This window comes from Orycteropus afer, unplaced genomic scaffold (genome assembly GCF_000298275.1).
Source record: "Orycteropus afer afer isolate SDZICR_OR568_19922 unplaced genomic scaffold, OryAfe1.0 scaffold00015, whole genome shotgun sequence".
Lineage (NCBI taxonomy): Eukaryota > Metazoa > Chordata > Mammalia > Tubulidentata > Orycteropodidae > Orycteropus > Orycteropus afer.
The window spans coordinates 9826490-9835813 of record NW_006921602.1 but is presented as its reverse complement, the minus strand read 5'-3'; positions in this window follow the sequence as shown (position 1 = coordinate 9835813).

The window sequence follows — 9324 nt, the reverse complement described above, 5'->3', positions numbered from 1 at the left end:
CATCCAGCTAAGTGTTAAAGAGATGATGACTCCTCAAGTACTTTTTCTTTGAACCTGGCCCAACACAAAAGGTGCAACCTTATCATCCACCCATTGCTCCCTTCCCCAGGTCAGGTTAGTCTTCACACTCGTTCATTCTCACTCCAAGCCCTGCTCCCACTGCTTCCTTTGCCAAGAATGTTCCTCCTTGGATGTGCATATCCAAATATCATCCACTCAAATCTACCTCAGGTTCCCAGCTTCTTCCATCCACCTACAGGGCTTGGCAAAGTGTGTAGGTACTGATGGAGTACCTACTATGTGCCAGCTACTTTATACCCATGTGCTCACAGCCTGAGTCACACAGTCCAGCATCCATCACTTTCCATCTTGTGCTGACATCTTTTCTACCATGTTCCCCTCATTCTTCCTAGTGACTGTAAACACCTGAAAGTGGAGTCACATCCGAAGCTGCCTTTCCAGGAACTGATTTTAGAAAACATGCTTCTACTGGTCTCAGACATATCACAGAGGTGGAGGGAAGAGCAGCCAAGGAAGAAGGAAAAAGTTGTCACTGCATGAGGTGCCACTCATCCCCATGAACTTTAATGGGTCTTTCCTGGTGGTTCTCTTGGCTCTTTCTCAATAATACAGATCCCAAAGACATACGCTTATGAGATGACTGAGGGAAAATCAATCCTCCTACAGTGGTTATCAGGTCAACTCCATTCAGAGTGACAGAGGTTAATGCATTGGGCACCATCTGACTTCGCGCATTAATAATTAAATAAGAAAATACCCCTGGTTTCACCTCCTTCTTGTCCATGATCACTTCATATTAAGAAGCAGAGGAAAGGGAAGAAAGCAAGTGGAGAAATACCTGTCTTGATTGGGGGGCATAGGTGTCCTTACAAGTAAGGAATTGAGCAGGTGGGTTGGAAGAGGAAGAAGGTGGCCAGGAGGCAAATCTCTCATACCTGCCAACTCACGTGTGTCCATGCACCTGCCTTGGCCTAAATTGGCCCACTGACCACTCCTGCAGAACTCCAGCCCAAAGCAGCAAGTGACTATGTCTCACTGGAGGACCAGTGGAAGATTCTGTGGAGTGAATGGGACTTAGAATGGAAGGAATATAGAACGGGAGATGGTGAAAGAAGGGCATGAGAGGACCAGGCACAGCATGAGCAAATGCATGGAGGGAGCAATATGCTGGGAGGGGGATTGCCTTGAGGAGTTAATGCAGCAGGGGGCTCACATTGTAGAGCAGTAGTGGGCAAGATGGGAAACTTTGGAGAGTGTTTTCCAAAACTGGTGTCATGGATTGAATTGTATCCCAACAAGTATGTGTCAACTTGGCTGGACCATGATTTTCAGTGGTTTGGCAGTTATGCAATAATATAATCATCTCCCACAGTGTGATCTGATGTGATCAGCCAATCAGTTGTAAGAAGATTCAATGGTATGTTACACCTTTACTAGGTCACATCCCTGATCCGATGTAAGGGGACTTACCCTGGGATGTGGCTTGCATCACCTTTTATCTTATGAGAGATAAAAGGAGAGAGAATCGAGCTGAGAAGGAGGGCTCTGACTACACCAAAAAGAACAGCTGGGAGCAAAGCATGTCTTTTGGAGCTGGGGTCCCTGTGCTGAGAACCTCCTAGACTCAGGAGAAGACTGATGCTAAGACACATGGAGATCTCCAAGGAACGCTGGACCCACAGACATTGAAAGGAAACAAGGACCTTCCCCCAGAACCAACAGAGAGAGAAAACCTTCCCCTAGGGCAAAAGTCCTGAATTTGAACGTCTAGTCTCCAAAACTGTGAGTAAATAAATTTCTGTTTGTTAATGCCATCCACTTCTGGTATCTCTGCTGTAGCAGCGCTAGATAACTAAGACAATGGGGTTCCATGGAACACAAGCTCCATGAAATAGTGATAGAAATCTTTCAGACAAAGAGTTCCATGAGTGAGGATGTTCAAGGAATGCTGCACACCATGGCCTCACCTTGACTATTCACAATACCTACCTCAGGGGCCGAGAAGACCATAAGTAAACAGACTGTTTCACTTTGTTTCACCCAGTGTTTCCCAAACTTACTTTCCCATGGCTCTCTTTCTAATGACACAGCTCTGGAGCAGTGTTCCTCAGGGTCCCAGTTTGGGAAATTTCTTACCTCCATCAGGATCTAGTACAAAGGAAAGCATGGTGCATGGCAATCTGTATCCTTAGAATGCTTATTCATTTGTTTGTTCCAACATTTGAGGACCTACTCTGTGCCTGGTGAATCTGCTGCTGGTTAACTTAGGAGACACTGACACCACATAAAAGGATTCCTCCTTCTAGCTGGGGGCTTCTGTTCCAGCCTGGTCCAGCCCTGCAAGCTAAGTAGAACTTAGAGATGGTGGCATTCTCTGGAGGGCTCTACCTTTTGCCTGAAGCCCCGCCAGCACCAGCACCTGTAGAGTCCAGCCTCTGTCCCAGGTAGCAGCACACACCTGGCCAGACACCAGCTGCCCACATTAGCCAAATGCAAAAAACTGGGGCAGAGGGCAGACAGACAAACAGATGGCCTCTGCCCTGGTATCAATTGTGATGACCTCACAGTCCATCTGTGCAAAAATCCTCTCCCACCTGCTTTGCTTCCACCCCCTGCCTAGTCTCCTGACTAAACCTTGGACACCGGGGCCTGGTTTGTTTACCTGGAAATTGCTCTCTGTCCATCTCAGTCTTTCCCAGTGAGCCCTTCCTTCTCAACAAACTTGTATTGGTGGCAGGAGTAGAAGCAGTTAGATACTATTTTATGGAGGTTTCCGAGCCTAATGGGGATCAACTGGTAGTGCTGGCCTAGAATGCTTGGTTGAGAACCTGGACCTGATTAAGAAAGCATGCCATGATTGATCAGTAATGCTTGTCTTGGGCTCTGGAGAGGTGAGAGCAGCAAGTGTCATGCATTGGTCATCCTTGTCCTACCCTGCCGAACCAAAAAAACAAACAAACAAACACACACACTACCGCTGAGTTGGATCCAATTCATAGTGACCTCTCCTGGGGTTTCTGAGGCGGTATCACTACGAAAGTAGATTGCCAAGTCTTCCTTCTGAGGAGTGGCTGGTGGATTTGAACCACCAGCCTTCTGGTTAGCAGTCAAATGCCTTAAGCAATAAGCCACCAGAACTCCTACACTGCTGAACAGGTTAACTTTAGAAATTGTTCCTCTCCTATATGAACCTTAAGAAGGTTTTGTGGTGAAGTGGTTAAGGCATTTGTAAGGAGATTCGAGTTGTATTTAACCACTCAATTGCTAACCAAAAGGTCAGTGGTTTGAACCCACCAGCTGCTTTGCAGGAGAAACATGAGGCAGTCTGCTTCCACAAAGATTAGAAAACCTATGGGGCAGTTGTACTCTATTCTACAGCATTGCTATGAGTCAGAATCTACTCAATGGCAGTGAGTATATGAACCTTCTAGATGTGGCCTCAGCTCTTCCCTCTGGGCTTAGAACCTGCACATCTGAACCATGCCAACAGAACATATAATTCATGAGGGCAAGGCTTTTGGTCTGTCTTCTCTACTGCTCTATCTCCAGCACCCCAATCACTGCCTGCACATGACAGGGGCTCAATATATTTTTGTTGATTCTACATCCAACCTCCTCCCCTGACCTCTCATTCATCTCAAGCTTCAGAATCAGTCACATTGTTTGTGTCTGGCCTGACAGAGGCCACCAAAGGCCTGTCCCGATGACAGGTCATACCAGGCGGGGCATCCCATGCTGTGTTGACACGGCACAGAGGAGACACCAGTTTGTTGGTGTCAGATACAGTGAGTGCCCATGACATTCTGAGAGGAATTCAAAGACCCCTGTCTGGACCACCCCGTTGGCACCAAGCTCTGTCTGCTCCAGGAAGCAGCACAAGGCAGGCATTGAAGGCCAGCCAATAGCTCAAGCTGCAAGTGGGGACTGAGTGGTGTTCCAAGCACCTCATGAAAAAGCGCTTTCAGGCTCAGGAAGCTGCAGAAGCAAACTCCAAGCTGGGGCTGATAAAGTAAACGCCTCACATTCCTCCCAGCATGTGGGTGTACAGAGAGATTTCTATCTTCTATTTATAGAAGATACACATACACACACACTCTTTTTTTTTTTCCTGAATAAAGCTAAAAAAAAAAAAAGGTAAGTTTGCACTCAGTGGGGCAAATGCCAAGGTTAGCATACAGTGTAATAGGCCTTTTGCCGTCATCTCCCCCCTGCTCTCTCAGCTGGCTCCTGGTCCCCAAGCCCCTCTCTGTTTACGGGTCTTGCCGAGGTCTGATTAGTGTGAGATGAAAAGAGGTGCAGCATCGGCCCTTGTAATTAAGAGGCTCCATCCTTTGCCTTGATGAAGCCTCCTGCCCTCCAGCAATCCCAACAGAGGCCGGGTTTATGTTGAACACTTTCTAATCTCCCTGCACTTAAAAAAAAAAAAAAAAAAAAAAAATTTTTTAAAAAAAAAAACCCCGCCACTCTTAATCTTTAAAAGAGTGATTCCCTGATTGCAGGAGCACTGCAGAAATTCCCAGCGCCAGTGTGGAGGCCCTGCCAGGTGCCTGCCCCACTGGGATAAATCAAAGTAGGTTGGAGTCACCTCCTGAAGCATGTTAAATGGCCTCCTCCGAGTCCAGGCTCCACCACCCTGATAAATCCTGTTTCCCCTTGTCTGGGAAGCCCTGGGCTACAAATCCTGAAAATGGCACCATGGAGGCCTGCAGAGCACATTGATCAGGGTCCAAAGACTATCCTGTCCCCTGCTCCCTCAAGCCCTGCAGAGAGCAAGTGATCCTGACATCAGTCAGGCAGGGAGAGAAATCACAGGATACCCTCAGGATTGGGGAGAAGCCATCTGACTAATCAAGCACCAGTGTCCCCTCCCCCCACCCCCCTGCCATTTTGGGTGCCTCTGGCTTCTGAGCCCTCAACCCCACCAACTCCTGAGCAGGCAGCAGATGCCCCTCCAAAGATGGAGCAAACTTATCTGTGTTCTTAGGCCATCACATTTCTCAAAAGCAATTATCTCCATTTTTTCCATTTATTTGCAAATCAGGGCACACTCAGCTGGCATAGCCAACCCCAAGCCTACCTGGCATCCCCACCAGCCCACGCAGGGTCTGCTCTTCTCTTCTTCCCTATCCCACTCACTCCCAAGCCTGCAGGGTTCTAGAAACTGTGAGGGTCTCTGTGTAGAAAAGTTTATGTTTGTCTACTAACCTGAAGGTTGGTGGTTCAAACCCATCCAGTGGTACTATAAATAAACCCTTTGGAGCAGTTCTACTCTGTAACATATGGGGTCTCCATGAGTCTGAAACTGATTTGATAGCTAAGGATTTTTGTTTGTTTGTTTTCATACCCATGATACCTCACAAGACAAGTCAGTCACCCGGAGCCATATAGTCCCATAGATTAGTCCTCATTTCTACCCACCCTGAAAAGCCTGGGGCTGCCAGAAACCACAGGCTGTAACCACAAGTGCCTGGTAAAAAGTGGATACTGCAGGATGAGGTACTGGTTATTGGAAGATCATGTCTCCTACCAGAGCTGAGCTGTGACAACAATGGGTTGGACACCAGGCCACATGATATCGGGCCTGTAGGAGAGGACTGTCCCTGAAAAGGGCAGGTGACTCACTCAAGATCACATGACAAGTTAGCCAGAGGGCTTAAGTAGAGGGAAGGTTGAAGGCTGACTAACCTGGCATCAAATCCTGACTCTGCCTTACTGGCTACATACTGTTATCGTTATGTTGTTAACTGCTGTCAAGTCGGCTCGACTCCTGGTGACTCCAAGCACAACAGAAGAAAACACTTCCCAGTTCTGTGCCATCACTGTGATTGGTTGCAGATCGAATCATTGTGATGTACAGGGTTTTCACTGGCTGATTTTCAGAAGGAGATCACCAGGCCTTTCTTCCTAGTTCATCTTAGTCTGGAAGCTCCACTGAAACCTATTCAGCTTCATAGCAACATGCAAGCATCCACTGACAGACAAGGCTCCCACATGGAAGTCAAGAATTCCAACACTGAACCCCCACTCTCACCCTGCTTGGACATATAACCTGGATAAAACAATTTTCCTGCTGTGGTCCTGAAGCATTTGTCATCTATACCATTAAGACCAACTTCACAGGGCTATTAGGAAATTAAATGTGAAAGCAGGGAAAGTGCTGGGCCCTCTGTCTAAGAGACAAAAAGTGCTCAATAAAATGTTAGTTTCCTCTCAAACCATATCCCCCACCTCAACAACCCTTCCATCTGTATTATTCTAACCTCTAGATCTTCTAAACAGCTGGAGGACAAGAAATCTACTGATGGAAAACCCTCTGCTGGAAAATCTAGATGCGGCTGACTTTTTAGTGACTCCTAAACCCACCAGCCACTCCTCAGAAGGAAGATGGGGCAAGCTACTTCTGTAGTGATACTGCCTCGGAAACCCAAGGAGGGGTCACTATGAGTCGGGTCTGACTTGATGGCACATAACAACAACAACAGCAGCAGCAGTCTTAACTGTACAAGTATCAAGATGGGTCTTGTCATTCACCCATTCATCCATCCACTCAACCAATGTTTACTGAACACTTGCCAGTCACTGTGGACACAAAGGCGACTAAGGTGAGGCTCTGCCCCAAGACCCACAAACACCTGCTGGTGGGTGTGTGGGAATGGCCATGAGAGAGTAGTGAGCCCAGTCTATGGTTTAATCCAAAGCACTGAGACCTTTCCCTGGCAGGAAGCCTCAGGCAAGTGTGGTGGGAGGTCAGAGACCTTTGCAGAGCTCAATGTTTACCAGAACCACTGGTCGCCCCACTCGGAGTTCCACCTGTCTCAGGTCCAGTTGCCTCTGAATCCACTCTCCATCAGGGCTGCCTCCTCTGATGGGAGACAGCACCTTTCACAGTTTTGTCCAGCATCCATCTTCAATGAACCAGGGGCTTTGTATGAATTTCCTAAGGCTGCTAAAAAAAAAGTACCAAAAAGTTGATTGATGGCTTTAAGCAGATATGGATTGTCTCACAGTCTGGAGGCTGGAAGTCCAAATCAACATATCAGCAAGGCTAACCTCCCTCCAAAGTCTCTAAGGGAAGATCTTTTCTTATGTCTCCCAGTTTCTGGCAGCCCCAGGTGTTCCTTGGCTTGTCAGTGTGTCTTTATTTGACCATTTTTCTGTGTCTTCCTCTGCATCTCTTCTCCTTTTTTGTAGAACACCACTCAGGTTGTTGGAGCTCTGGTAGCATAGTGGCTAAGGCACTTGACTGCTAACCAGAAGGCTGATGGTTCAAACCCACGAGCCACTCCTCAGAAGGAATATGGGGCAATCTACTTCCGCAGTGATACTGCCTGGGAAACCCAAGGAGGGGTCATTATGAGTCAGGTCCAACTCGAAGGCACGTAACAACAATAACAGCTTGGATTAGGACCCACTCCAACAGTCTGGTATGACCTCATGTCAACTGATTTCCAAAGTCCCTATTTCCAAACAAGGTCGTGTTCACAGGTACCAGAGGTGAAGACTTCAACATAGCTTTGGGGGGGACACTATTCACAAGCTCAGAGCAATTGGGCTTCTCCTCTCTCGGATCTCCTCTCCTGAGTTCCAGCTCAGCTACCCACTGGTCCACTCTTCACAGCTGCCGCTTATGTCAAAGGTTGCATTCCCTCTCTGAGCTCCCCTATCTTTTTATCTGAGGCTGAGGTCAGACGGAGCAATCTCTAGGATGCTTCCACTTCTCCAAGTTCACCTACAACATGTCTGCTTTCCCTGCCTTTTCCCTCCACACATTCTTCCGTCTTCATTTAGGGTGCTCCCCCTCTTAGTTTCATCCCATCTACCAGCAAAAAAGAGATAAAACACAGAAGGCAGGAGAATTGGATTCTAGTCTTGGCTTCTGGAAAAGTCCTAATTGCTCTGGGCCTCATTTTCTTCTTTTACAAAATGGGAATGATGAGAGAACAACAGCTGCTTGTGAAGATTAAACAGATAATGCAGGAAGTGCCTTGCAAACTGAAGCCCAGTACTACACACACAGTTATGAGTATATCATTGCTATTGGAAGGCCCTTAGTCCCCACACATCTCTCTGTCCAATTCTCAGCACACTTTTGAAGACTGGCCTCTTGGATAGAGCTTATCTTGTGCTATATTCCAGCTAAGTGTCCACACCTGGGCTACACAGGAAGGCCTGGTCATCAACCCATGGACACAGACATCAAACCAGGGCAGCCTCTCCAAATTTCCTTCTAGATCTAGAACCTTCCAGATCTAGGGCAGAAGATTGTGAAGCCAGACCTCAACTATCTTAAAGCCTAAAAAGTCCTAGGCTTGTGCAGGGCTGATGGAAATGCGCATCAATGCGTTCTGAAAAGCAGCTTGGCAATACATATCAACAGGTTTTAACACATAGCACTCAGTATTCCACTCCTGCAACTTTTTTTTTTTTAATTGACCAAGGTCCAAAGATAGGTTTAAGAATATTTTTTTGCACCATTGCTTATAATAAGGAGACACTGGAACAATCTAAATGTTCATCCATGGGGGCCTTAGGTAAATTCTACCATGTCCACATAACAAAATATTCTGCAACCATTAACAATATTGATATGTAAGGAAAGTATGGAAACCAGCACACCAGACAGTGATCATTTTTCCCCAGGAGCAGCATAGGAAGCAGTCACATGAGACTTGTGCTTTTTAGGAGTCCTAGGAGCTGACGGTTCAAATTCACCAGCCACTCCTCAGAAGGAAGGTTGGGCAATCTACTTCCGTAGATACTGCCTCGGCAACCCAAGGAGGGGTCGCTATGAGTCGGGTCTGACTCGACGGCACATGACAACAACAACAACAACAGGAGCTCTAGAGTAAGGAGCTCTGGTGGTGGAGAGCCTAAGGCATTTGACTGCTAACCAGAAGGTTGGCAGTTCAAACACACCAGCTACTCTGCAGAAGGAAGACTGGGCGATCTACTTCCATGAAGATTTACCACTTCGGAAACCCAAAGGGAGTAGCTATGAGTCAGAATCAACTTGATGGCAGTGAGTTTGGTTTGATTTTGGTTTAGGAGCTTTAGTGGAGTAGTGGTTAAAGCATTCAGCCACTAACCAAAAAGTTCAAACCCACTAGCCGCTCTGTGGAAGGAAGGTTGGGCAATCCTACTTCCATAGTGATACAGCCTTGGAAACCCAAGGAGGGGTCCTATGAGTCGGGGCCGACTCGACGGCACATAACAACAAGCCGCTCTGTGAGAGAAAGATCACACAATCTGTGTCCATAGAGGTTTACTGTCTTGGAAACCCTATGAGGCAGTTCTACTCAAGTC